Below are 13,000 nucleotides of genomic sequence, written 5' to 3' on the forward strand. Positions count from 1 at the left end.
TTTTACTTTCGGATCTGACTGCGGTTATGCAGATTTTCAGTAATACCATACACTCTAAATAAAAATTTGAATTTAACTACATGGGCTAATTTTGTGGATAAGCAATTTCCAACAGCTCATTTAAACTTGACTAAATAAAAACTACTCAATGTTGAGTAAAAAAGAAAGAGCAAAAAAATGGTAACTTCTGAAAAACATTGTATTTGGTACTACAAACTGTCGAGTTCAACACCCGGACAGTTCAGGATAGCAATATTTGAAAAAGAAATAATTATCAATTTTTTTGGCCTAACTAAAATTGGCCATGATGTAATGCATCTTTAAGTGGATCTGCCTTGTGATTGGTCGCCTATACCTCGTTATGGTTTAAATCGTCTGGGCCCGCGCCATTACCATTAACTACACCGTAAACAACTGTCTGTGGTATTTGCGGCGCTTTTGTGTTGACGCGAAAGGATTAAAATCTCTCATCAAACATCTAGCGCGTCCATGCTTAGTACTTGTGGTTAATGGACTGATAAACACGTATGCTTGACAGTGTGTTTTTAGAGAGCAAAGTCAAGGGGGTAAAGTTCTGCTTACAATTCAAAGTTCAAAGTCGAATTTTCGGGGTTCGCTATCAATAAACTGGTAGATTCCAAAATCAGAATTGTTCAGTATTAAAGTGAGCCGTTATAATTATGCAAGATAATGTTGCATTCAATTACTTTTATTGTCACTAATCGTCTGATATTTTTAACTCTTTATGACCATTTTACTATTGAATACTTTAATTTTAATAAACATCAATATAATTTTGAGTTCAACGAAATGGGTTCATCATGACTAATAATAACATATTTTTAATAAAATTCGACTATGGCATAGTCTACAGTTACGAATACTGAGATCAATAACATTCCAACTTAATGGACCCTGTATTTTAATTGTGTTATTTGCAAGATCTGTTCTGAAGTTGTGAGGTCTATACAGATCAGCTGACCTGGTTCTATAAGAATGGAAGGTATTACTCTTCTTAAAATAATCAGTGAAAATATTTGGGAGTAAACCACTACGAACTGAGCGGTTTACTGATTCTAAAAATAACCATATACACCCAAATTGGAAAACATCGCAATGTATACTTAGAATGAAAATGACCTATAAATGGTTAAGGTTTTTGATTCAAATCATATCAAGGCATCTACAATCTACAGACAATCTACTGTGACTATCGTTATAGTAAATAGTAAATAAATCATAATCTTACCCCCCAAATACCGCGTATACCGCAGGCGCCACATCTTTCAGTTAGTAGTTCCCGACGTTACACGCTGACATACGTCTGAACACATTTACCACATACCACATTCATATCAAAATAGTAATATCACACAGTACACCACATTTCGCCATAATACATTCTAGAAACGCCTGCTGTTAGAATAAGAAAAATTTTAATGCTAATTTATTGCACATTCTAGGGAAGCGTGGTTACCTTTTTAAAATAACCGAGTGAGAGGGTTTTCAAGAAAATATTTTTCCTGTCAAAACTGAAGCATCCTCTGTATAAAAGAAAATTAACTTCACATCATATATAATAATTCGTGATACCCAATTGTGGCACATTTGATGTCGTTTATGAGGCAGAGAATTTTATTTCAATTTTATATACGCCAAAATATTTTTTTAATTGAGCAAGAATAAGGATAGAAAAACGTTGAAAATTCTATGTATAAATAACATTAGACCCGGCAAAAGATTACTGTTTCGTTTTTATGGTAATCTAATCTTTTATTTCCTGAAAAAAAATTTGGGTCTAATGTTGAATATTCACATACTTGATCAAAACATCGAACGTGTATACAAGAAAATGGTAGGTTTTCCTCTATAGTATTTTACTGACCATGGAAATGTACTGAGACACAAGCACGTGTCAAAATCGATATAATGTATTGTCCATATAGACGCCCAGTTATCATACTTATCGTTGGATTATTTTGTATAAAACACGCAGTTAACAACAATTGAGCGCTAATAATACACATAAATGTTTTTATTTGAAATAAAATTCCAAAATATGGTACGTTTTCTGCCTTTGCTTGTCACGTGGTAGGCCTATGTTGAAGTTGCGATTATATCTTCAAATAAGTTTCAAATGAATTTCAACAAGATAAGTGGCCAAGTGGTCTAAGGCGCTGGGTTCATAGTGTGGCCAAAGCAGTCCGCCGCCGTGAGTTCGAACCCCGCCTCCGCCAAACTTTAATGAAGTAAAATTAAAATTAAAATTTTACTTTAAAAAAAAATTTCATATTGGGGAAATGTGACTGGCAGAATATATGTATGGCGTGGAGTGGTGTGATCACACAGCGCTTTATTTTGTGTGGGCTGATCATGCAACACTAGTTAACCTCCTCAAAATAATGGAGGGCGCTGTTGACTGACCTAATGGTTGTCACCAGGCGGCATAGGAAGCGCAACACGTGACGTACGAGGCTGGCGAAGATACAGGGCTGACAGCCCCATTCAAAATACACGGTTAGCAATAATTGAATACATGAATACAAAAGCCACCTAAGTCCATGCGAAGTTATTTTGAAAGAAAAACCTGTGTATCATTTTAATTCCTTCAGTTAGATTTACCTGGTCAATATGGTAAGTTTTACGTGCAAATGAGTGGATTAACCTGTATTAGGTATGACGATTAGCATTTCAGGGATTTTAAATTTTGTTTTTTGAATCATATACAAAGACAACAATGTTAGAATGAGATTACCACTAGTAAGATAATACAAAATAAAGCACACAGGTATGTATAATGTTGATAAGCATTCTGCCATGTAATATAAACCACACACTTTCCTTTATTAAACCCATTTTTTGTTCAAAAGTCATTCTCCAGCAATGAATGTGTTACAAGTGGACTTTTATACATACTGGATTTCAATCAATGTGTTACAAGACTCAAATCATGGAATTGGGTGATTCTTTCATACATGCTATTTTTCACATGCCCAATAGACACAGAGGATGAATTTGAGTTGTTCTTTCATGCATATAACAGGCCTATGTATAGCAACAATTTCCCATGCTTAACTCAATTTGGCCAAAGTATGGACGTAGGTGGCTTTTGTATTCATATATTCAATTACAAATGGAAAATTAACATACTTGCAGTGTGGTACACGGTCGTACCCCGACGGTTTTAGAGTAAGATAATTTTGCTTTGACACCACATAACAAATTTAGAATTGTTTATGAAGATTTCATGATTATGTGTTAATCCAATGGCGACCTCAAAATTGGCGATATCGCTTCCATCACCGTCTGGTTGTCACGTTGTAACTTTATGTGGTAAAAGGCATCGAATTTGGCCAGTTCGCAATTCCATATCATGGTGCATTATGGGTAATATTTGACGATGAATTGGAGATAAACACGACGGTGAACTTTGACGTTTGCATAAAAACTTCTTCATAATTGTTGTTTTTACCCCAAATCTGTATTTATATTAAGATTTATTGATGTCTTGCAAGCCAAAGGTAAAATTAAAGTTCTGGAAGATAACACTCAGAAATTAGATGACAAGCTGGACGACCTTGAGAATAGGTCGAGACGGAACAATGTTATCCTCCATGGTGTTCCAGAGATTGAAAACGAAAAGTGTAAGGAGTCTGTAACAGATCTGTTAACTAAGTTTGTGGGTCTTATTGAGGAGTATGTGAAAACTGTCATGAAAAGAGTCCATCGCACACCCACTACTAGAGCTAGGTTCAATGTCGCTTCTGCTGCTGGTGGATCAGGGGCTAGACCAAAACCCAGGATCATCCATATCGCTCTGTCATCTTGCTAAGACAAGATAACAGTCTTCAAGGCCTGCGTCAAGAAGTTCAAGTAAGATTCGTAACAAAGCAACAAGCTGTTTGTTTCCGATGACCTCTCGAAAGGTATTCAATTGAAGCAGAAAGCTAAGACAGTTAGCAGCCTGCACAACCGATTCTTTTGTTTGGCAAGGCTCACTCAGTCATTTAATGAGGCAATACAAACGATCGAATATGGTGTTGAAATGAGCTAAATTTTTAGTTACACCTTTTCGATGTAAAATTAATTTTCTCGGCCAAATGAAAAGCAATCATTTTCATTTTTTCAGTAAATGTCAGGAAAAATTGTAGTGCTTGATACTGTATTTTTTTTCAAATTCTAGTGTTAAACTTAGGCGTGAAATCTAGTCATTTAGTGTAAGATTTTCGATTTTGATAGGCTTAAACTCTGTCCGCGAGCCTTTTTTTGGATCAACCTTTTAGCTTTTCAAAGTAAGATAGTTCGCTAATGAAGGATTTTTCCCAACTTTCTAACGCACATCACCGTGAGCGATATATCATAGTTTTGTCAGAATTTGCGTTTTCATTTCACTATTTTAACTGCCGGCTGACCATTTTTCAAAATCAACGAGTGAAATCTAAGGCTAATACTAGCATTGTGGATCGATATCCCTGGGTTTAATAGGAATACCGGCATGGCTACAGTGTTGCTAGAACTTCAATATAGCAAAGAAATTCCCAGGCCTATAGCGCTCCTACTGATCATGTTTAACCAGAACATAAAATTGGGGATTTGGGCTACCAAATCGCTGGTCGGGCAATTTGCTTTCAATGGAAAATTGACCTGGATAAACAACAAAGGAAATATCGACTATTTCTGTTGGTTGCTCTCGAGATAAAAGTACTGAGTTAGACATTTTCGACGTATGAAGGGAAAAAGGGTAAAATAAAAACGGAAATTCTAACAAAACTATAATATGAAGAGCTTTGTTTCAAAACCCCTTACATCCACTTGCCCAATTTTGAGAACACATCAAAAAATCATCAAAATAATCACTGATATATAGGGGTTTGCAACAAAAGCAGTTTTTGTCGGGATGCTTGGGTAGGATGAGCATCCCGCCAAAAACTGCTTTTGTTGAAAACCCCCTTATATCAGTGATTTTTTTGATGATTTTTTGATGTGTTCTCAAAATTGGGCAAGTGGATGTAAGGGGTTTTGAAACAAAGCTCTTCATATATAGACCCACACGATGTGCTTTACAGAGGTGGGAAATATCTTTCTTTAGCAAACTATATTAGTTTGAGACGCTAAAAAATGAATTCCGTAAAAAGCTCGCGTGCGATCTGAAGGCCTATAAAAATCAAAAATATCACACTAAAAGACACAATTTGATGCTTAATTTTAACACCAGGATTTGTAAAAAATGTATATCCAAGCACCAAGTTTTTAACTGACATTACTGAAGAAAAAAAAAAAATATTGCTTTATATTTGACCGAGAAAATTAATTTCATAGCAAAAAGGTGTATCTCTGAATTGTGCTGATTTTAACATGTATCGATCGACTTTCAGCGCGACTAAGCATTTCTAAAGAATCGGTTGTCCAGGCTGCTAACTGAAGATGGAATTGTTCACTAAGCAGAAAAGGGAGGGGAAACATCCATTCTTTGTGTACCCTGATATTATTAAATATCGTAGTGGATCATCCCTCATTACTCTGCCATAAACATTATTTTAATCAGTTCTTGCGTTTCATTGCAACTTGAGAAGTGATATTCTTTGGTGAATGGCACCATTGTTCTTCATGACTTTAATTCTGCATTTGCCAGCTCATTTCATCTTTTATTGTCGTTTTCTCAATGCATGGTGGGTGAACTGTTCCATAAGTTTCGGTCAATAAAGACTATTGACTGTCATGTTCATTTGTTTTAATATGAAAGAAGACTGGAACAGCAGCCTGTTTTGTGAATGTTTTATAACTTTTACAGGTGTCTTTGTTCAATTTTCGATACCGTAGACGTTTGGTATATTTTCATGTGCACTCAAAATAAACTTGTCTTTATCAAAGTGACACTTTTGTGCCTTTCCAGTTCCAATGCACACGTTGTTGTTTGTGAAATAACTTTGATTATATTTCATGATCTATTTTCATTGCTTTGTCATCATAATTGTTTTATACTGAAACTCAGATCTCTTGGGATTCATTAATCTTTTTAATGTAAAATCTGATGAATATTTTGTGCATTTTGTCAAATTTGTCCTTTTTCGGTGCCTTTTTTCAGAAGCTGCAACCTTTCTCACAATTATTGAGTGAGATTTTGTCTTGTGGCACTTTTTGTGCGTCCCATCCCATTTAGGCTTTTTGGTCAATTGTTTGTTTGTTTGTTTTTTCATACAAAGGCGGCAAATACAGGCCAAATGCATCACGATTGTTCGATCGAAAAACTCGACCCGCCGGGTACGTTAAGGGTAAACGAGGTATTGTTGGTCGAAGCAGCCAAAAAAAAAAAAAAAAAAATCGATTTTCATTATGTAAATCAATATATTATTGAAAAATAACACTGTGATGTTTTGCAAATGTTCATTCTACAAACCATATACTTTGAAAACTTGTTCGAATTATTGTTGTTAATGAGTACGTTTTACAAAAGTGTTTCAGCCCTCTTTACAGCATAAACTCAAGAACCACAGGAACTACAAAAGTTTATCTGTCATGTCTGTGATATTTTGCTTTCTTCTACACACTTGCTATGAAATGATCAATACAATTTTTGCTAAAGCTCACTACCATTCGCAAGATGCCGTGAACTACCAAATCGCAACAGTTTCAAATAGTTGCTAACCTTAATTCAGACTATTACGTAGACATGCAATTAACATTTTAATGATTGTACGTAGGTAAGCGTTATATCGTTACAGTTCATTACGTCTGGCGTTACATTTAGATCTAATCAGGTAGATGGATCGTTTCTTTCTTTATTTTACAAAACACGAGCAGGTGCAAAAATCGCTAACATGTGGATGATTCATTCTTTTGAAATAGAAATACTGTTATTAGTCTCATTAGTGTTTCAACAATATCATCTCGTTGCTATAGGGATCATTGAAGAATTACAAAGGAGGTCGTTGGTAATAGCAACCGCAATGTCAAAAAAGCTAATAATGGCAGCTAATTGTAGCAATAAAACCGATGCATTAAACATTAATTGAACTCTTTATCATAGAACAGAATGTATTTTTTGTCATCATAAGCAGATGCATTGCGTGAAATTAAACTTCTCTCATCCGTACTTTATTGTTTTGTCATGATTATTTTTCCTTATTTCTTTTAAAATCCTTATGCCCTTTGTTTAAGCCAGTCTATTTACCGAAGAAATAATGAAAATAACAATAGCCTTGTTACCATGATGTTGTAGACTTTTAATACCTTCTCGACTTTAGCTAGGGCCTATGTGACTTACATTGTATTTTTTGTCAAGATTTATTTTTCCTCATTCATTTCAAATCCTGATGCCTTTTACTGCCAGACTACTTACTAAAGAAATAATGAAAATAACAATATTCTTATTACCATGATATTATAGTCTTTCAATACCTTCTGGACTTAACCTATTTGACTCACACAAATTTCTGCTAAAAAGTGTTCATCATCTTTAAATCGTGGAAAAGAAATTGAAACCGCTCTGCGCCCTGGTTTGGGTCCTGAATATTGTGTAGTCTCATGGTCACACTATAGACTTGTTGTCATGCATGTGTTATTACCAGTTATTAACATTCGTATCGTTTGAAAAGCAAGTACCATTATTATCTATTTATTTTATATATATGTTTGATGACTCTTTCAATACATACGTACTAGTCTCCTTAGAGGTCCAGATAAAATAAAGCAACATACTGCAGTTACTGTCCGTTTTCCTATACACAATACACAGTGCTCTTTCCCATTGACGCGTGACCTTTACAAATAGCCCTACGTTAACAGTATGGGGATATGACTAGTTAACGTCGCTGTGTGAAAAATAACCGGCCAATATTAAAAGTACTCTTCTAAAGTTCTAGAAAATATAGTTTTTAACATGTCCTAAATTTTTAGCTAATTTAGATGTTTGGAAATATTCGTACTTTGGTGTTTTAGTTAATGTTATAGGTAATAGTACATTGCCTAGTTAACGTCGCTGTGTGAAAAATAACCGGCCAATATTAAAAGTCTTGACCTACCTTGACCTAAGGCGTCGGCACGGATGCTGATGCACTCTGCCTTGCCATCTGATCCATGGTGAATCCATGCCATACCACTCGGTCTTTGGCCATTCTTCCTGCTGCTGCTATGGAGGTGATATTTTTAGCCAAGCAGTCTGTTTTGATAGTGTCCATCCATCTTTTGGGAGGTCTTCCACGTGGTCTTTTTCCATGTACATTGCCCTCTATCACAATTTTGGGGTATCTGTCATTTCGCATTCGCTGAATGTGACCAAAGAAGCGGATCCTTTTTGGGTGATTTTATCAATGATTGTGTTGTTCAGTCCAAGTGTGTCCCGTATTATGGTGTTGCGTATTCTGTCCAGTCGTGATACGCCCATGATCTTTCTCAAGCACATCATTTCAAAGACTAGGAGTCGATTTTCGTCTTCTTTCTTGATGGTCCAGGTTTCGGCTCCATACATTAGGATAGATAGTACTAGGACTCTGTATAGTTCAATTTTGGTGGCCTGTTGAATGTCCTTTGCATTCCATATGCTATGAAGTCTTTGGACTGCTCCTAGAGCTTTTCCTATTCTGTGTTTGATGTCTTCTCTGCTTGTGCCCTTCTGAGATATGGTGCCTCCCAGGTACACAAACTCATCCACTTGCTTGAGCAGATTGCCATTAATGTTGATGTTAAGGTTGACTTTTTGGCTGCTGATAACCTGTACTTCGGTTTTACCAATATTGATCTTCAGTCCGAGGTTCGAGCTGCTACGAAAGACGTTGTCCACTGCAGTCTGCAGGTGACTAGCAGAGTCAGCTAGCAGGACAATGTCATCGGCGAAGCGGAGGTTTGAGATCATATGTCCCTGGATCAATATTCCTATGTCGGTGTCATGGGTTGCGTACAGCATAACAAGTTCAAGAAGTATGTTGAAGAGTTGTGGGGATATCACACACCCTTGCCGCACTCCCACTGTTGTGTGAAACCACTCAGTTAGGTCGCCATTCACACGCACAGCACTGTTTGATATACTGTATAGTGCTTTGAGGAGCCTGATGATCTTACTTGGGAAGCCGAAGAATCCCATTGCTTTCCACAGCCCATCCTGCCATATGGTGTCGAAGGCCTTTTCAAAGTCAATGTAGCAGCAATACAGGTTCTTGCCTTTCTCAAGGAATTTCTCTGCGATTTGACGTAAGGTGAAAAGTTGGTCGACTGTTGATCTTCCAGGTCGAAAGCCAGCTTGGGATTCTGAGATGACCTCCTCTGCTCTTTTCATGATTCTACGTTGGAGAATGGTGGTGAACACTTTCCCTGCATGGCTCAGTAGGCTGATGCCCCTGTAGTTTGCACAGTCTAGCTTGTCTTTTTTCTTGAATATGGGTGTTATTACGGCCTTTCCCCAGTCCTCTGGGAAGACTTCATTCTTCCATATTTTGTTGCACAGCCGGTGCAGGATTTTGACACCTGCTTCACCCGATGCCTTAAGCTCTTCAACTGTCACGTTGTCATATCCAGGTGCTTTGCCATCAGTGAGCTTTTTTATGGCACTGGTAATCTCATCCTTCAGAATGTCTGGCTCCTCTTCTGTGCTTGGCATTTGTGGGATGCTGTTTACTATCTCTTCATTAATAGGGTTTTGGTTGTTGTAACGTTGTTCATAATTTTCTCTCCATCGGTTTTTCACATCTTGAAGTTCAGTTAGTATATTTCCTTCTTTGTTCTTTACAGTCTGCATTTTGGTGGTTGGTTTGTTAGTGATTTTCTTTATTGTAGAATACACCTCTTTTGACTTTGCAGCCTGGTGTGCATTCTCTACATTTCTGCATAGGTCTTTCAGCCAGATGTCTTTGCAGCCTTTGGTTTTCCGTTTGATTTCCCTAGTGAGGTAGTTGTACCTTGTCTTTTTGCTAGGATCTATCAGTTTCTCCTGCTTGACCTTTGAACGTTCTTCACTTAAACTGATGACCTCCTCGCTTATCCAGGGTTTAGGCCGTTGAGCCTTTTTGTTTCCCAGTATCTTCTTTGATGTGTTGCTGAAAGCTGTTTTTATTGCTTCCCATGAGTCATTGATGTCAGTGTCTTCATCGTCAAGCAATGGGGCAAAACTACCCCCAATTTCGACCTCATACCTCTCTCTTGTAGCTTGAGTCTTGAGTTTGAAGACATCATATCGCTTGGGATATTTAGGTTTAGACTTAGTCTTGAATTTCAATTGGATGTTTGCTAGTACAAGTTGGTGGTCGGATCCCACATCGGCACTTGGAAAGCTCCTTGAGTTTGTAATGCATCCTTTCCATTTGCTGCTGATCATAATAAAGTCAATTTTATTATGAGTTCTTTGATCAGGGGATTCCCATGTCCATTGTCTGCTGGCTTTGTTTTGTTTGAACATAGTGTTGGTGAGGCACAGATCGTTTGTGGCGCAGAAAGTTAACAGCTTTTCACCTCTGGTGTTTATGTTCCCATATCCATAGTTCCCCATTACATTTGCCCATTCTGAGTTGTTGTCTCCTACTAATATTAAAAGTACTCTTCTAAAATTCTAGACAATATAGTTTTGTAACATGTCCTAAATTTTTAGCTAATTTAGGTGTTTGGAGAGGGTCGTACTTTTGTGTTTTAGGAAGGACATGTAAACGACAGATAACACCAAAAATATGAAGAAATTATTTCCAAACCGTGTTAAGTCAAAAATCATTATGTTGTTCATTTTCAAGAAAAAAAAAAAAAAAAAGCACGCCATTGTCTGATTTCGTGAACAAAGCCACACATAACATTGTTTCCTTTCGTTTCCTTTATAATCGGTTACCCAACTGAAGCTATGAATACCAGCTTTATTGCGATATCGCACATGAAAACAGTCACTTGTGCACAACCAGAGAAGATCCGATTTAATCAGTTGAGCTGTTTCAATGAGTGTTATCTTGGTTTAATAGCTTTTAATGGGGTTAAGTCCTGCAAAGGTCGAGATGAATTCTACTGTAGACATGACTGCCTCATGAAACGTTAACAAAGTAAGTATGCAATGAATACCTGATTGATAGAAAGCATAATTACACTTCTAGGAGCATAAAGGATAACACTCATAACTGATCAAATTAATATGAACCAGACTTATATATTTTAATAATACGATCTTATGTAGCGCAATGAGGTACGATGTATCACACTATTGCGGTAATAACGCACACATTACACATTTTTAATAATCAAAAATAACTAAATAGTTGTGTTTGTTTTGTTTGTTTGTTTTGTTTTATTTCTTCTTTTGCCTGGGTTACTCATTCAGTGGATGTTTTAAGGTATCCTCTGTTCTTCCATGAGACCCAGGGGTCACAAAAAATATACATTAAAATACATCAAAATAATGAAACAAAATATTTAAATACATAGGATACATAAATATATAAGCATACCCAATCAAAATTTAAAATGGGGAAACTAACCCATATTTTACATATTATAAAATACATATTATAAAATACATAACCAACACAACGCATCAAATTTAACTACAAATTGTTTTTATCAAATATAAAATTCAGAATTCAGAATTTTTTCAAGAAAGAAATTTAAGATTTCAGATTTCCATTATACTTGCCAAAATACAGCATAAAAGACTTGTTTTGGAAACTAAATAATTCACACAGTTTAAGATTTATGACACAATAGAATTTACATAACAAGAAAATTCATCATTTAGTATTTGAATTAAATAAACATATTTCTCAAATTATAAAACAATCGAAGATTTTTAACACACTAAAAATTGATACAGTAAGAAATTTTATCAGCATTTCAATTATACATGTATATACACATTTGAAAACTAAAATTTTGATTGCAGCATTGGCCAAATACAAGCCTAAGGCCATGTTCACACAATTTTTTAAAAAGGTTTGCTACTTAATTACATAAATGGTCATATTACACTATTAAATATTGCTAATATTATTACACACTTAAAAACCTGTTTTTGAAAATGGAAGTATTGGTTGGTATTGGATATTTCAGATCAGATTTCAGATTATTCCATGCTTTGGCCCCCCCGAACAGGAAAGAACGTCTTCCAGCTTCAGTTCTGGGTTTAAAATTGAGAGCTATATTACCGTGAGAGCTACCTCTTGTATTATGGCCATGATTGTCTCTAATAAGAGTAAAAACATCATTTAGGCCTATAGGAACAAGCCCGGCTAGGCATTTAAAGACAGTGATACATAAGTTGTCATGTCTACGATCACTTAGGAGCTTCCAGCCAAGCCTGTCCCTAATAAATGAAGAAGGTGTGCGAACAGGGACCCTGAGGATAGCTCTCCCAGCCCGATTCTGAAGACGTTCTATCCTGTTCTGGAGAGTATAATTGCAGTTACCCCATACAATGTCACAATAACCGAGTCTGGGAAGCACAAGAGCTTTGTAAATTGTATTTAAATTGTCAGCTGATAGCCACTCTCTAATTCTGCAAAGAAGACCAATATATTTTGAAACATTACAACAAATTTGATTTATGTGAGGCTCCCAGCACATTTTTTGATCCAGAGTGAGGCCTAAGTATTTACATTTATTTACAATTTCCAAGACATCATTATTCAAAAATAAACTAAGATCATCAGATTGACTAATATTACGACTTGAGCAAAAGAGCATGGTTTTGGTCTTTTTTGCATTAAGAGTGAGTTTATTTCTTTCCATCCACAAATTTGAGAAAAATATGGCAGTGTCATCAGCATAAAGGTTGATTTTTGTTTGCTTAGGAACAACAAGGGGGAGATCATTTATATACATTGTGAAAAGGAGAGGGCCAAGTATTGATCCTTGAGGCACCCCATACTGGACTATTTCAAATTCAGAAACAACATTTCCAACTTTAGTGGCTTGCTTTCTATCATACAAATATGAACTAAACCAATCCAGCTCCAGACCTGCAATTCCAAAAGATTTGAGTTTGTGAAGCAGAATAGAATGGCTGACTGTGTCGAAGGCCTTCTTGAGATCAATAAAAATG

At 36.1% G+C, this 13,000-nt stretch overlaps 1 protein-coding gene and 1 pseudogene across 1 annotated transcript in view; one reads left to right on the forward strand and one right to left on the reverse strand.

Moving 5' to 3' along the window:
• Positions 1–1,371, reverse strand: part of LOC140171667 (allene oxide synthase-lipoxygenase protein-like) — a 76,355-nt pseudogene extending 74,984 nt beyond the window's left edge.
• Positions 1–13,000, forward strand: part of LOC140171670 (uncharacterized) — a 139,410-nt gene that overhangs the window by 101,301 nt on the left and 25,109 nt on the right. The window lies entirely within an intron of this gene.

This window comes from Amphiura filiformis, chromosome 15 (assembly GCF_039555335.1).
Source record: "Amphiura filiformis chromosome 15, Afil_fr2py, whole genome shotgun sequence".
Lineage (NCBI taxonomy): Eukaryota > Metazoa > Echinodermata > Ophiuroidea > Amphilepidida > Amphiuridae > Amphiura > Amphiura filiformis.